The sequence below is a fragment of the Agelaius phoeniceus genome, chromosome Z (genome assembly GCF_051311805.1).
Source record: "Agelaius phoeniceus isolate bAgePho1 chromosome Z, bAgePho1.hap1, whole genome shotgun sequence".
Taxonomy (NCBI): Eukaryota; Metazoa; Chordata; class Aves; order Passeriformes; family Icteridae; genus Agelaius; species Agelaius phoeniceus.
This window is the reverse complement of record NC_135303.1, coordinates 88,905,623-88,921,325: the sequence shown is the minus strand read 5'-3', so window position 1 is coordinate 88,921,325 and position 15,703 is coordinate 88,905,623.

The following is a 15,703-nucleotide window of genomic DNA, read 5'->3' as shown; positions in this document are numbered from 1 at the left end:
GGGGCTTTCCTCTTCCCTGTAGCCCACTCTGTCAAAGCTTACTTCTTAAGGCTAGCTTTACTTGCCTCTACTTTGCTTGGGTTATTGACTCTAATTACTGTAGTTTAAGCTTTTCTTACCCTGTTACACCCACAGTGGTTTGTGTTCAGCCTGGCTGAGACACAGAGCTGTCTCTGAGGACACACGTTTGCACACACATCCAAGCTTTAAGTTTTCATTGAAAAGGAGCTAGGAGAGATGCTGATGAGAAAATCAACAAGAAATACTTAAAGAACTGTATTTCACTTTAGTAATTGAAATGTGTCTCAGCTTCAAAACTTGTTCTGATATTTTCCACTTACTCTATTTTTTCCTTCCTGCTGAAAAATAGGTTGCTATGACTGAGTAATTTTCTTTTTCCTAAGAGCAGCAAAAGAACCAATTGTGTATGCACAATTTTAAGTTATTTAAATTCCATCACCCCAAAAAGTGATTATTTTCTTTCCCTAGGAGGCGTTCCAACAAATTTCATGCAGTCAAGGCAGGCTTAGCTACTTTTTTCTTTGGCTTTTCCACTTCTCTCTGTTCCCTCAGGATGTTCTACGATGATTATTTCTTTCTGTCTTTATTTTTTCTCTCTTTCTTACTTCCTTTTTTTTCTTTTTTTTTTTTTAACAAGTCGTTATCCTGAGAGAGAGACCACAGCAGCATTGCTGAAGCACTGCTAGGTGCAGTGAGGAAAAATCATCAGTGTTTGATAGTGCCACAGTAATAGCATATTGGATAATCTGTTATCTCATTTATGTGGCATGAGCCAGCAAGAAAACATGAACCAGAAATCTGTATGTTTTCATGCGATTTTATTAATTTCAATTAATGATTCCATCTCTGTTTTGTGCATAAAATATCATACTGGTTAAGATGAAAGAAAAGACAGGAGCTAATAGGTCTCATGGGACAGATATTTAGAGTCTTTTGACATCTCAGTATTTCAAATATGAGACATTTTGAAAATGCTTAATCTTGAATTCATTTACAGAATGAAGACTTCCATTCATCCACAGCATAGGTGATGATGGCACAATAGAATATTTCCAGATAAGGAGGTCCCACCCATACAGGGGATGGGGTATTATTATGTATTTCATGGCAACTTACACTTTTGCTTTTCTTTTGCAACTTTACGAAGCAGCACAAAATTTATTCAGTTTTCTGACACAGGCTCTGACTATGAGATAGTCAGAGACAGTTGTAAACTTATGTAGTTTAGAGACTGTGGAAGGTATCACACAGCAGCAGTTTTCAGGAGGTTAATTGCCACTGGTACTTCTCACAGACACTCAACAGCAGCTAAGCCTCTTCCCCTGTAAAATCACTCAGTCACTCATATTCATAGCTCTGGACCTCATCATCTTTCTCTCTCTCTTCCTTCTTTCATGTGGAAAAATAGAGACATAGTTCAGTCTGATTAAAAACTATGCTAAAGAATCTGAAGTGCTCAATGTCACTTTTCTGAGGTATTGTTATCTCAACACATACCCTCACTTTCTTCAAAAATGCCTTCCCCCCACTTTGTTTTGTTTTGCTCTGTGGTTTTTTTTTTTTTTTTTTTTCCCCTTGCATATTGGTATGGGTTTAGGGTCAGGTTCACTAGATTATTGTCATATCACTAGAACAATGCAGGGAACTGATAGTTTTTTTACACTCTCAATGGTAACTGCTTGGTTTGTACATATTCTCATTTTTCTGTCATTCCTCAGTTAATTCAGAGGAGCCACTTTCTACATCTCAGTTGAAAAAAGTAACAAAATACCACTAACTTATCTATCTCAATGGTTTCAATGATCTAACTTGAAAACATCATTACAATAAATATTTTAGGAAAAGTGAATCAAACAGAAATTCAAATGTTCTTGGGAAAATGCATTTTTTCTAACTTAAATATCTTCAGGCATTCTTTTCCATCGCCTATATTACTTAAAATTATTATTAAATACAATTTATTAAAATTATCAATCACAGCTATTATTTTTAATTAAAAGAGTCTTTTTAAGGGAAATTTTGTTAAGCAAAACATAGTTTTGTACTTAGGAAAAGAAAAAAGAAAAACAATAACAAATTTTTGATTTGTTCAGCCTGAATACAGAAGATTTGCACTTTGATACTAACTTAACTGGACTTTCAGATATTTTATAGTGCAGTTACCAATGAAACCTTAATCTTGAGTTCTTAGTGTCTGAATCTTGATGCCAGAAGAAGTCCTTGGAGAGTTACAGATTAAAGAAAACAATAAAGTCTCTTAAAAAAATTGTCAATATTTTCTCTCATTTTTCATTTAAATAAACAAAAAAAAAAGTTTTGTTTTTTTCTCCCTTTTTTTTTCCTAAAAATACCTCTTGCTCTTCCACTGAGATTTTGATGAAACACTTACCTGAGTTGTCAAACATCAGAAAATTTCTTTCTTTCCTGGAAAAAAAAAAAAAAAGGAACAGCTTTGCTATGCAAAAGCATGATATAAACTGCTGGTATCTGAAGCCTAAACTAAAACTTGCTGAAGTCAGTGAATATGAAGCTATTCATATTCAGGAGCTGTCTTTCAGATACTTGCACTTCTTTGCCTTTGTGATAATACAGATGGTATAACACTAGGAGGTAGGAGACCTGGGTTTCTTAACCTAAGGAACATTGTTCCAGCAATTCCACCTCAGAAGCCCAAACTAGCCTTGGAAACAGAGTTTCTCCTACCTACATACGAGTTTTGCATGCATGGCTTAAAGGAACAAATGAAAGTTGAGTTTCCTGCCAAGGAGCTTAGCTTTGAAGAGGAGCTCGTTTTCCTGGAGTACTCACAACAACTGTTCACTTAAATGAGTAATCACTGGACAAAAACAAGGACAAATTAAGGTGCCAGCTATAGTCTAGACCCATCTCTTCTTTTGGCATGTCTGATATTGGCAGACTTTTCTGTACATCTGGAGCCAGAGGTTTGCAGGATCTGCAAGTCCTTCCCACCCAGCTTCATTCCACAAAGGGAGATGGATTGCATCTCCTTCAGCATACCTCAGTCTCTGCTGCCAGGCTTGTGTTTTGTGGTGAAACAACTGTCATTTGAAACCTTTTCATTGACCCAGTTCACCTCCCAAACACCTTTTTTATTTTTTTTGAAATACACTTTGCATAACACATATTTATATATGTACATATGTACATATATATGTATATACATACCATAATATAGACCACATCATCATTTCAGCTGGAAAGAGTCTGAGTATACTTCCCATGTCAGGATGTCCTGAAGAATTATCAATTTCAGTGATAAATTTCAGTGTAAATAAGAAATAAATATCTGAGTACTCAGTTCAGTAAAGGCAGAGATGGTGATGAGAGACTTCCCAAATTAACCCTTATTACCTGAAAATTTTTCTCCAAAAGACTTCAACAGATAGGATGTCTCAGGTATCTAGGCAAAGTATTTTCTTTCTAACTTTGTTTCCTGAGTGCAGGAATTGAAATTCCACCAAAATGTTACTTTAAATGCCTAGTAGTTAGTTGAATCCCTGCCCAAAGTATCCTAAAAATATATTTAGATGCTAGATATATATGTTGGTTTTAGACACTAAACTTTGGGGAAATGCATCTTTCTGATAAGAGAGATATAAATGGGCTGCGCATCTTCCTATATCTGACTTTGACATTGAGTCTCTTTAAATTTACTTTGTGGAGGAGGAGGATTATCTCTCTTTCAAAAAAAATTAACATCCTGCAAGCTATAAACAGGTGCAACAAATATTATTTACTCACGTTCTTATTTTACAAGCATAGAAAAACCTGATTCAGATCTGGTCTGATGACTCATTTTAATAGACCTAGTGTGATTTTAACTGGTTGAATGTTGATTTTATCCCTCTTGTGAAGTGTTTTGCTGCAGAAAATTGGAATCTTAACATGATCTGTGCTGAGATTAAGTAATATCTCTCTTTTAATTTTCTTCATTTTTTTCCTTTGATCTGTATCTGTTTATGTATCTAATGGATGCAAAAGAGTGCTTTATTTCAGAAGCTATTAACTCAGGGAGAAATATTATGTGGTTTTTCTTACTAACAGACAATATTTATGGGTTCTGTTGGGCCATATGGACAGTATTTCAGAGTCACCACAGTCTTCTATGTAGAGGGAATTTATAGTTTGTAAACTGTGTTTTCCGCTGCCGAGAAAAAATGGCAAAGCATGATACTTTAGTTAGTAACAACTAACTGGACCATTTGTGGCATTATAAGCCAGAAACATGAGGTAAGGAGGGACAAAAAAAAAAATCCCAACCAATCAGCCAAATAAACAAACAAATCTTCTTCTCAGTATAATTTTTCGCTGCTGAAACTGCTAAATTTAGGAGGAGAGCTACTTTTGGAGAGTAACTCTGTAATGAATAACACACCATGTAGTTGCATAGATAGATGAGCCATGTGTTGTGGTGGTGGAGAAAAGAAGTAGACATTTGGAAAACTGGAACTGGTGTAGTTGGATATACTGGAGTGGGGGAATTGCTTAGCAACCAGCTACAGCACTGAGGCTCCAACAAGTCTCTGGGGCCACATGGGATCCACCCAGAGGTACAGAGAGAGCTGGCAGACTCATCAAACCAGTTTTAATCAGCAAAGAGAGGAAACAGCTTCAAGTTGTGCCAGGGGAGGTTTAGATTGAAGATTAGGAAAAATTTCTTTGCAGAAAGGATTGTCAAGCATTGCAACAGGCTGCCCAGGGAAGTGGTGGAATCACCATTGCTGGAAATATTTAAAATCTGTGTAGATATACTTGGGAACATTGTTTAGGGGTGGTCTTTGCAGTGGGTTGGACTTGATGATCTTAGAGATCTTTTACATCACAAGTGATTCAGTGATCCTTTGGGTTGATTAATTTAAATTTTCATGCATACATATATGCATAAAAAAGCTAAGAGGAAGGTTTCAAGCTCATCTGAAACATTTGTACCTTTTGACATTGATGGTCGTTGGGCAAGAGTAGGTAGAGTGTTCTCCTAATGATACTATAGAGACATTATAGAACAAATTTTTAAGGAATTCCTGAAAGCATAATCAGCACTTAAGCAATAATGTGTTAAGCTACTCTGTGGAAAAGCTATGTTACTACAGTTCCATTGAAGAAGGTGTCCTACCTTTTGAAGCTTCCACAAAGATTTTATTACTTTGAAGTCCCTTGACATGACCCAAAGCAGATGACTATCAAAACTAATGTCCAGTTTCTGTCTTTTATTTATATCTTTCTTTGCTTCTGCTTAGGACATATATCTTTGTTAAACTGCTCAGTTTTGAGATCATCATCAGAAAAAAAAAAAAAAAACCACAAACAAAAATCTAGTAGGCACTGACAAGTTTGGATTAGAATTTAAAGTTTCCTGACAAAGAAAATCCTGCTGTCATAAATGTTGTGATGTTAGAGCATTCCTGAGAATTCTGGCACTTGAGCAGTTAAGTCAGTTCAACCAAGGCTGAGTTATCCACCAAGGTAAAATGTAAAATAAAAAGCATTGAAACAACACATCTCATCAGCACTCAGTATTACTTATGGAGAGTGCCTGGGCATTCTGGCAGGTAATGCTTCTGTTGTTTGCTTAAGTAAAATAACTAATTTGTCTCTTTAATAAGAACATTATAGATATCCTGTGAATTTCTATGTCAGCATCACTTTGAAAAGATAGTCTGTGCATAGACAGACACACTGAGAATAAACTACTGAGAGCTTTACTCTATAGGTAGAAGGATGAACCTGAGGGTAAAATATTTCAGAACTATTCTGACAACAATGCAAGTTTATGAAATGCTTGTGTTGGGAGAAAAAAAGATTATAATAATAATCTTCCTGCACATGAGTTGCACTTTTCACCTGGGAAACCTAAAGTATTTTTCAGACATCAGCACTCCCAAGAGGAAGGTCTTGTGTTATTCCACAGATGGATGAACCAAAGCACAGGGGCATCTATCAACTTTCCAGGTCCCCCTGGAATAAAGAAGACTTTTCTATTGGGCAGCAAATGATGCCCTATGATCTAAACTGCATTTAAAAAAGAAAGGAAAATGAAAAAGATTAAGGGAAAGAGAGAAAATGTCTTTTACAGTTTCAATAATCTGCCAGTGTTGTTGTGCACTGGTTGGAATCTAACAATACTAATTTTAATAGAAATGGCTGGAATTTTTTCTGGTTTAAACTTATTTTTATGACTTGATCTTGATTTTCTCTAAGCACTTAAAACAGCATGAAACTTTTTCCCCCACTACTCTTCTTGTTGTGAGGAGAGTTTCTCTACTAAGTGATTTTGAGCTCAGCAGGAGTATTTGTGTTAGCAAAACCAGGAATAGAGGTCCTAATGGCTGGACAGTTTTAATCCCACCTAATACTATAAATAAACCTAAAAATATGCTCAGTAAAAATGACATGCTTTGAACTCTTATTGCATGAGGTGGTTCTGGAAGATGCATGAACAGACATTTAATCAGACTGATTAACAGGTGTGTAATCTGATACTGGTAACTCTTTGTCTTGTCCCCATCTGCTTTCTTGATTTGCTATAAAGTTTGCTTCACAAAAAAAAAAAAAAAAAAAAAAATCAGCTGTAGAAGTTTGAAGATCTAAATTACATAATTTTTGCACTACTTGGATTTTTGCCTGTCTTTTGTGCTTGCTTGTCTTCAGGAATGAACTATTAAAGTAATATGTGCAGGACAAGATCCACACCAAATGGAGCCTTGGCTTGAAAATTCTGTAGATGTTACAGGTCAATGCCTACTGCAGTAATCATGCCAATCAATACCAAAGGACTTTTGCTTTTTGACTTTTTGTCAAAAAATTTTGTAGACTTCCTAAATTAAAGAAATCCAGGTCGGCTTAAAAAAACATATCAGATAATATGACTAAAATGATATGATCTTTCACAAGGGATGATATTCTTTGCCTGGATCTTCCCAGTTTAGAAACTGCTTTTAGGGTATTCCTGGTTTAAAACATGCTCTGTAGCATCTCTTTGGTGTCACTTAGAAAGTCTGTGTATCATAATCTCTCAGCTTTGCTTTCTAGGTTTGCTCCTTGGTTAAAAGAGGGATCTCACCACTTGGTGAAGTCTCTCAGTCTGAAGTTACATAGCAGGTTCTCCTCTGCCAGTGCTTCTGTCGCTTTTTCCACTTCTAATTATGTACAACGCACTTGCATGAAAAGAGGTGTAGCTGTGGGTGAAAAAAGCACTTAGAAAATTTTCTTGTGGCCAATGAACTAGCAGACACTGGGCATAGGATGCACAATTAGTCCAGTGGTTTGGGATGAATCAGAGTTGAGGGACACCCATGCTGCACTGGCAGTCAATGTTTGCAGAGATATCTCTGGAGTAGTTTAGAGACATCTCCTACACTGCAGTTTCTGCTCTTACTTTCACAGAGATTAAATGTGTAAAACAACAGTAAAAGTGTGAATTATGAAATAATTTATTCTAATGCAAAAACATGTGAAGAGGATGATCCCCTAACAGAAAGAATAAGGAGATTAAGGTCACATCTAACGCAACAGTGCAAGGATTTAGCAAGGCAATGCAGTTCCACGAATATTCCTTCCCCACATTTCTGATAGCACCAGCTTGGTTGCACAAAATAAAAAGGTGGGGGCAGAGGGAGAGGAGGAAGAGCCCTCTGAAGTTGCATTCTTTATATGGAATTATTTATGAGGTCTCCCATCATATTTAGATTTGTGATGAAGCTTGAGTTCTTAACAAAGACATTTTCTGGTTTCAGCTGCAAACAGAAATTCATCTGGATGATGTGCAACACCTGAGCTGAGGGCATCCCAGGGGGATGTGGGAAAAGGGAACCCCCTGACAGCCACGGCTGCTGTGATGCCTCTTCCTGGAGCAGGGAACTTCCCTGGAGAGGAGGGCACGTTGAGGCAAGGCTGGGACATCCTTCTGCAGGTGAGCATGGCTTGGCAGACCCCATGGCCAGGCTGGACAGGGCTGTGGAGAGATAGAAACTAACATCCTACAGCAAGAATGAGGCAGGGACTGCCAGTACCCAAAATGTGGTCCTGGAACGTGAACAGGAATAGAAAGTCACAGAGGTGCCTCAGGTGCTGTCAGTGTGCATGGTCCTTCTGTGGATCAGAGGTTTTCCAGGTTGGGATGAAACCTCTAAATCGTATTGAGAGACAACTGTCCTCACTAAACCTCTGTACCACAGCCAAAATGTGGTGGTGCTTGTGATCTGTAAAGTCCTCGCCTGAAGTTAAGAGAGAAAAAATATACAGAGAATAAAGTGAAAAAGTTTCAGAATCAGAAGGTATCAATATATAACAATAGTTAAACTGCTTCATTTTCTTGAGGTTTTACATTGATTCATTTATCCATTTTTGATGCCAGTGAGGGAGAGCAAGACTGGCTCCCTACTCGTCTCTCTCTGAAATTAAAAGGCAGTAAATTTTAAACCAATAAAAGCAAATGTTGTTTTGTTTTGTTTGCCTTCCCCCCCCCCCCCTTTTTTTAAATGTAGCTGATAGTCAACCTGAATAATTCACTGTCAGACAAGGTCACTAGAGGCAACTGCAATATCAGGACTTTAGAAAAGGTCTGAGTAATTTTATTGCCAGTAATAACAGTTTTGCCATTACAGAAGCTAAAAAAATGTTAGAAAGGTCACCAGTCTTCATGCTTCAAGGTCTGGATGGTCACCTGTGGGGTCAGGACAAAACTCAGCAGTGCAGTGTGCACACCCACAAGTAAACTTGCATACACACACTCACATCAGTACTTTCAGAATTTCTCACTAATAGTTTTTAGCAGGTGATAGAAAATGTGTTACCAGAGAAATAAAGAGCCTTAATTTGGAGCTGGTTAGTATTTTCAGCCATCTTGTCAGAGAAGGGCTTCCTACAGTTTCTAGTTCTCATAGGAAGATGCGCTTGGATATTTGGCACACAAACATTATATCATGAGTGGTTTACAACAGTGATTCAGACATATTTTACTTTAGAGGCCACCTGAGACTATTGAAAATGGGCTTTGCTTTGATGGATTTGGTCCCTTTTCTCCGTCCTGGGACAGATGCTGACCTCTTGCTCCTCTGCCTGACTTATTACGTCCTCAGTGTACAGGACTGTGGTGTAGGGACCTCTGTCCTGGTCCTACAGAGACCAGTACAACCATAGCAGCGTTTTTTAACTTGACATGGTGCCTCACTAGCAAGGCCCAAAATACCAGTCTGGAAACATTTTCTTACTGTGCTGTTGGTAGATTGTACTGTTAATGAAATATTTCATGCCATAAAGGTTGGATGAAATCTCATGTTTGAGCTGAGAGGGGAAAGTCAAAACTTAATCTGACCAAATGGAAGAGAAAAAAACTATTCAAGTGACTGAAGTTTCAGTGGAATCTCTAAACACTGAAGATGTTCATCCTCAGCAGATGATCAAGTCTTCTATTTTTTTTTATGAAGAAAAACCCAGAATACAATGTTCTGGATGTAATCAAATTTCCACGAAATTCTTTGAAGCATTTAAGGCTGATTAGATGACTCAGCTCACATTCTGTTGAGGTTATCTTAGACCTATTACTCATACCTAAATTCAATATTTTCTTCATTGGCTACAGCGGTACAAATATGAAATTGTTCAGACTTCTGTTCTGAATTCTTAGAATTGTGAGCTTGAATGCCTCAGTGCTATTTCATGTGATATTTTACAGGCTGCCTACAGAGACAGAGTTTGAGAGGGAGATAATCTTCCAGATCTCAGACTCCTGGGGAGAAGTTCACTTTTCCTGTTTATGAAACTAGCTGATACCAGTTTGCACACCATAACTGGATGCAACAGGAGGGAAAAGTTTGTAAACTTTTTTTTTTACCTAGATATTGACCAAAACTGTAGCATGAAAATGAATGAAAAACGAAGGGAGATAAATTACGATTATAGAGAAGGTGTCTCTTTTACTTACTCATTTTACTTGCTTAACAAAAGACGAGAATGTTTAAATTGAAAGAATCCAGTGAGTTGTCATTTTTTCTCAGTCTCCAGACACCTCTGGACAGATGTGTGTCTGACAGATGCACAGTATTGTAATTAACATAAAGGCAACTCAGTCATGTTTAATAGCCTGCAATAAACAATAACTTGATCTAGACCACATAATCCTCCCTGCTATCTCTATCTCATGGTTTGTCTGGCATTGTATCTATTATTTTCATGATTTGTCTACAATTTTGTCTACCATTTCCATGTTCACAACAACTTTTTCAAACTCATCATCCTTCACATTCTGCACGGCATAGCGAATCTTCAACAGAAATTGAATATTTTGCAGATGTGGAAGGAAAGAGAAGATGGGGGGAAAGAAAACAACCAAACAAACAAAACAAACAGGAGAGATAGATCCTTCTCACATCATTTCACATACTCAAAGAAGGTGCTCAGGAGAGAGCACAAGGAAAGAAATGTAGCATAACATTCTGTGTAGGAAGAAATTGAACAAAAATAAAATCTCTGTTAAAGAAGTGGGGGAGCCTTAGAACTCACAAAGGACACTGAAATGACTGAGAAAGATGTTTTCCTTACTTGCTTTATTTCATTTGAATTTAGGGGGTATTTATTACATTGAAGGGTCTGCAATGCATTTCTTTGCCTGATTCATGAGTTGCCTTTTGCTGTGTGTAGAAAACAAGCTTAGACAAAAAAAAAAAAAAAAAGTTCTTTTTGCCCACTCCGTTTCCCTTTGGTAAATTTGAGAATAAGATTGGCTGAAACAGCATAGGCATAATACCTTAGAAAGTAAAGGTGCTTTTTTAATACAAAGTAGAGGTACTATTGGATGGGGTGGGCCCAGGAGGAAACACAGTGGACAATCAGCATGTGAATGAAACATCCATGGCCCTCTTTTATTCAATGGAAATTAAAAGGGACAAAGAGAGCAACACAACTCCCCTACTAAAATCAGTGTCTTCTCTCAAATAACTTTTTTTTTTTTAAATTTAAATAGAAATTCAGCCATAGATGCTAGCTATGTAGATGTCTGCAGTTGGTTTAATCACATTTGGAATATATTGCATTTTATAGTCTATGCCGAATAATTGCTTTTTGTGTTTGTGTGTGAATCCAATATATGCTCTCTCCCACTCTTTTTCTGTCCATCAACAATATCTTTTTACACAACCGGTTGACTTCATCCAAATTCAACAGAAAAGTAACAGTTTCAAAGACATTCTGTCATGTGCTGCTACAATGCTGGTTATTCTGGGAAAACATACAACTTGAAAGACACTGTTGTCATACTCCCCTTAGTGAAACCTTCAGATGCTCATACTTTATTAAACATCAGAGAATTCATGTGGTGAAAGCTACACAGAGAGAAAGAAGAAGAGCTGGAAGCAGGTATTTATTAGCTCTGCTACTCTCCGAACTAATTATTTAAACATCGTGATTAACTTTGACCATGGTTTAATGGCAGAGTATTTGCACCTTTTCAAAAGAAGCTGCCAAACTCATAATTGATACAGAAGTTTCAAAGATCCAATTTCTAAAGAGAACGAGACATCTTTTAGATTTGGAAATGGTGTTCCATGCAAGCACTGTAGTTCTGGTAACAAGGAGTCATTTTTATTGCATATTATTTCTATATACAGGAAACTTGATTCTCCAGAACCATACGACAGTGTGGTTTTTGAATGCAGAAGCACAGAAAAGGTCTTTTCAAGGATAGAGAGAAAGAGAGAGCAAGAGAACGAGAGGAAGTAGCAGAAGTGGCAGAAGGAAGGAAGTGGCAGAAAGAAGTGGCGGAAGTGGCGGAAGTGGCGGAAGTGGCGGAAGGAAGTGGCGGAAGGAAGGAAGGAAGTAAGTGGCGGAAGGAAGGAAGGAAGTGGTGGAAGGAAGGAAGGGAGGAAGGGAGGAAGGGAGGAAGGGAGGAAGGGAGGAAGGAAGGAAGGAAACGAAAGAAAGAAAGAAAGAAAGAAAGAAAGAAAGAAAGAAAGAAAGAAAGAAAGAAAGAAAGAAAGAAAGAAAGAAAGAAAGAAAGAAAGAAAGAAAGAAAGAAAGAAAGAAAGAAAGAAAGAAAGAAAGAAAGAAAGAAAGAAAGAAAGAAAGAAAGAAAGAAAGAAAGAAAGAAAGAAAGAAAGAAAGAAAGAAAGAAAGAAAGAAAGAAAGAAAGAAAGAAAGAAAGAAAGAAAGAAAGAAAGAAAGATCCTCAAAGATGACATACATTTTTTCCTGTGGTCTCTTAGATGATCTTATTAAAGGAAATGAAACATGAAATAAAGTCCTTGTTGTTATATGTGTCTCATATGTTATCAGGTGAACTTCCTTGCTGCTTTACTTGTACCTTAGAGCTTAAAGAACACATTTCATATGTGACATATGAAAACTGATTACTCCAAAATGAGAATCCAGCTAAAAAAAAAGACATCTTTTAAGTCTTCTCAAGAAAAATGCTGTAGTCTAAGTTGCAAACAAATCTCTCAGAGGGATTAGGCAGACACCATTTTAATTTACCCATTCCAGAATTCGGTGCCAAGAACACTACAAAGATGGAAATAAAGAAACCGCCGACAGTGCATTTTTGTTGTTGGAGCTGCTGCGGCAGCAGTCTCAGAAAAAGGAGGGAACTGTTGTGCTACCTCGATCCCACACACGCTGAAAGCCCGTAAGAAGCTGGATTCTCACATCCTTCTGCCAAATAACTGGATAGCAGCTGAAAACCACCAAGTGTGGCTTTGTATAAAGAAAAGAAGGAAAAGAAAGAGACAGAAAAATAACAGATGTTTGGAATAGTGACTGTACTGCAGATTACTCCAGTGTGGGGGGTCTGAAGAATGGAGCGAGCTCTTTTTGGAGTTTCTTGCAAGAAGCAGCATTGTGATTGCTGGTAAAGCACTAAAAGAGGTTCTATGTAAATACTTCCTTTTTCTTTGTAGTCAAAAGTTGGAGTTTTTTTTTTTTGCTATTACAATGTTAAAGTTCAAATGGGAAAATGAATCTGGAATCTCCTTTTAGCCAATTCTGCTGAGATGAGCAGACAAAGGTGTCCTTGTTACCTCCCAGCAATTGTGAAAAGACTTTGACTGTCACCTGCCATCAGCTATGATGCAGTTCAGAACATGGCAGTTTTTTGTCATTCTTAGGTCCTCTGCAGAATAGGTTCAGTCTGCTTCTATTTTTCTCAGATGATGCATCACACTGACATGATATTAATTTTGCACTTGCATTATTGATGTAAATCGACAGTATAGAACTGGAAGCATGGTCATTAGAGTGTCCGAGAGCAGGATAAAATTTATTTTGGGTGATAGCAAGCAATTTGGAAGCCACTGAGACAGCTGGCTTGTTATCTTTCTTTGGACTAGCCTTACTATATTTAATAAATGGTTAGCCTGTTGTTAAGGTGACACAAAATTGGTTGTGCTGTGTATTCAATGCACCACAGTCACATTTTTCCACATGGGGAAACATAAAATTACAACAAAAATGGCCATGATTAGCAACTTTAAGCAGAAAGCACAATTTGCATACAAATACATTTTTTCATGTCTGTCCAGTTTTGAAGGCTGCATTTAACAAAATATTTGAACATAAGTATATCTTTAAGTGAGGAGATAATCCCCTTGATGGTGACCATTAATATTCTTGCAGTTGTTGACCTGATTGGATAATTATCTGGAGACCAGAATTTCTATCTAATCCCACCAAAGTCAGGAATCTTGTTTTCTCTAAGTCATTTCTCTCTTAAACTAATCAGCTGAACTTTTGCCAAGGAAACCATAAGGTTTACAGCTACAATTCCATGATCCTATAAATCTTTTTAGTAATTAGGCAGGAATTAAGTAACTATGGTGTATCAATATTTGCCTGTGTTATCTATAATTTTCTTCCTACAATATAAGTTACTCCTCCAGAATATTTAATTTTAGTTGTCTTACTGAAATACATTTTTACAGTATATTTTTCCTTAAAAAATGTTCACTCCCAGCCACTACTGTATGTTTAGCTCCTGTACCTCACATGAATTGTGTATGATGTGTGTATGATCACCTATTTACATATACACATATACTTATTTATGTTAAAACATAAAAAATCTTCTAAACCAAAGCAAAAACTAAGAAAAAAAAATCCCTCAATAACTTAAAAAAATGCTGAGAGATGAAAATTACTTAAATAAAATGAAACTTGCAAAAGTGCAAGCAGCTGCCATGGCTGTTCTGCAATAATTCATATATTTTATTGTTCTGTTTTGTTTTTTAGATAATTAGTTGGTGGCAAAGGAATAATCATGTTGCATGAAACATTGTGAATTTAATTTCACAATGAAAGCTATACACGGTATCTACTGAGAGTTAAAAGGACAAACAAAATCTGTTAAAGGGCCAGGCTCAAAAGGAATTTCATGCCTACAACATACAGTGTTTGGTAGTTTGGGTTTTTTTGCCTATCGCAATATTGATCTACATACTTGTGGTTTCAAAATCAGCAACGTAAAATCTTTATTTACATGTTTATTTACATGTTAATTTAAAAGCTCTATATAACATTTTTTGAAGAATTAAATTATTTGGGATTGAACTTTCATTTTGAAGGAAATGTCTTTCAGTAGAACTCATGATCAAGTATTAGATACTCTTACTGCTTTCACTGGGGCAATTCCCCTTAGTATGAGAGTTAAGTTCTTGTGCAAAATTCCAGGTTCAGACCCTTCACTGCTCTGAGGGAGTGAATAGCACGCTGCTGATGGAAAAGAAGTCAAAAAGAAAGAAATAAATCTCTGTTGTTCACAGGCAATAATGCAAAGACAAACAAAAAACACATTCACAAAAGAGAACCACACAAGTCCTAGATGAGAACAGCTCAGCTGAATTTTCACATTCCCTTTCTTTCCCCCATTTGTGACTTCAACAGCAACTATAGCCTTTCTTTCTTGATGTCACCAGCATTTTGAAAAACACCTATCAGCAGGCAGTTCATGGGGAGCTCCATGAAGAAAGTAGTTTCAAACTTGTGCTGAAGCATCTGAAATACTTTTATTTTGCTAAGTGGGGATGAGAGTGTCACCACGAGGATCTTGTGCCCTGGGAGGCAGCTTGGGCAGGCAAATGTTGTGGCGTTATCTTCTTTGGGCTGCTCACGTGTTCAAGTTGGAATGTCACACCCATGTGGTTTTAAGGATGGGCAGGGGACACGTGTATGACACGTGTCTGATGTAAATCCCTCCTGCCTGGAGCCTGAGACTTGCGCGTGGTTATAGCTAATAATAGTTTGTTCACTCTTCCGCAGTCACCCCAGCCTCCATGAGGCTGTAATCCCTGTGTGGTTGCTGTGCACCCTGGAGGAAAGCCAGCCACCTCTCTGTTTGCAGAATTTGGGTGGCTTCCTTTAGTGTTTCTGATCTTCTCAGATGAGCAGCGGCTTAGGAATTGGTCAGTCCTTTTCTCACCCAAGGGGTTCTTTGTTTATTCCATTCTTGAATTGAAAGCAATTCTACAGAGATGTTTCAGTTTATCATGCCTATGGTGATAGTGGAACCCTGGAAAATGTTAAAGACAGACTTTGAAAATGTTAGGCTTTGTGTTTTCTCAGATCACTGCACCTGCGTAAGCAGTATGATAAATGATATAATTGTTAGATGTGGTGATTGTTTAGTAGCTAAATATAATTATTGTATAATCATAAGAAGAATCATGAGAAACTATGTTAG